Source organism: Nannospalax galili, unplaced genomic scaffold (assembly GCF_000622305.1).
Source record: "Nannospalax galili isolate Female #2095 unplaced genomic scaffold, S.galili_v1.0 scaffold5090, whole genome shotgun sequence".
Lineage (NCBI taxonomy): Eukaryota > Metazoa > Chordata > Mammalia > Rodentia > Spalacidae > Nannospalax > Nannospalax galili.
The window spans coordinates 2,349-3,450 of record NW_008328093.1 but is presented as its reverse complement, the minus strand read 5'-3'; positions in this window follow the sequence as shown (position 1 = coordinate 3,450).

Below are 1,102 nucleotides of genomic sequence, written 5' to 3'. Positions count from 1 at the left end.
GGGTTGTATGATTAAGGTTTCCTTGTTGCATGAATTCTACATGCAGGTAACTGGATCTTCGTGTTTGTGTGATGTTTAAAGCTAATTAAATAGAAACAGGTCCTATCAACACTTAGCTCAGAAATTCAAATAAAAAATTTCAATTTATGGTATTTTTATTTTACGTGTGTTTTCCTGCATGTAAGTGCACCCATGCGTACAATGTCTGTGGAAGCCAGAAGAGGGTGTTGGAGCCCCCCTGGATGGTTGTTAGCCATCATATGGGTGTTGGGAACCAACCCCAAGTCCTCTGCAAGAGCAGTCATCTCTCCAACCCTTCAGAAATATTCTTGACAACGTCTTTACTTTTTATGAGAAGACTGAGGTTCTTTTGAACTTGGGTACTCAGGACTGTGGTATCAATTGACATGTTTGCTGAAGCACTGGCTCAAATTGTTTATTGTCTTTCAAGGATAAGAAAACAGTACTAGCCGGGCGTGGTGGCGCACACCTGTAGTCCCAGCAGAGGCAGGCGGATCTCTGAGTTCAAGGACAGCCTGGTCTACATAGTGAGTTCCAGACCAGCTGGGGCTACAGGGAGACCCTGACTCAAAAAGACCGAAAGAAAAAAAAAAAGAACTGAGACCATTGCTGACTTTTTTCCTCCAGGTGCCTACATAGCAATTTCTAGCACTCTGAAGCCTAGCCAGTAGGGAGGAAGTTTCCAGCCTAGTCCGGTATTTGCTCTTTTGAGATAAAGTGTCATTATTTGTCTCAGTCTGTACTCAAATTCAAAATCTTTTTGCCTCCTGAGTGCAAAGATGACAGGTATGTGCCATCCCGTCCGGCTCTCAGAAAGTGTTATATTACTTATCATTTTATTCTTGGGGTGTCCTAAAGATGAAGAAATGTGAAGACAAATGAAGTAAAATGTATAAATTGTGGAATGTATAAGATGTCAAGATGAGATACGGGTCAGGATTAAAGGTGTGTGTGTTCTAAGGAAGGTAATAATTGTTGCATTGTCATAGCAAAAACTTAGCTATACTGTGTTATTACCAGAAATATCTGTTTTTTTGTATATAATTTTAATCAATCAAGCACAGTAATCTCTTTAAATTGA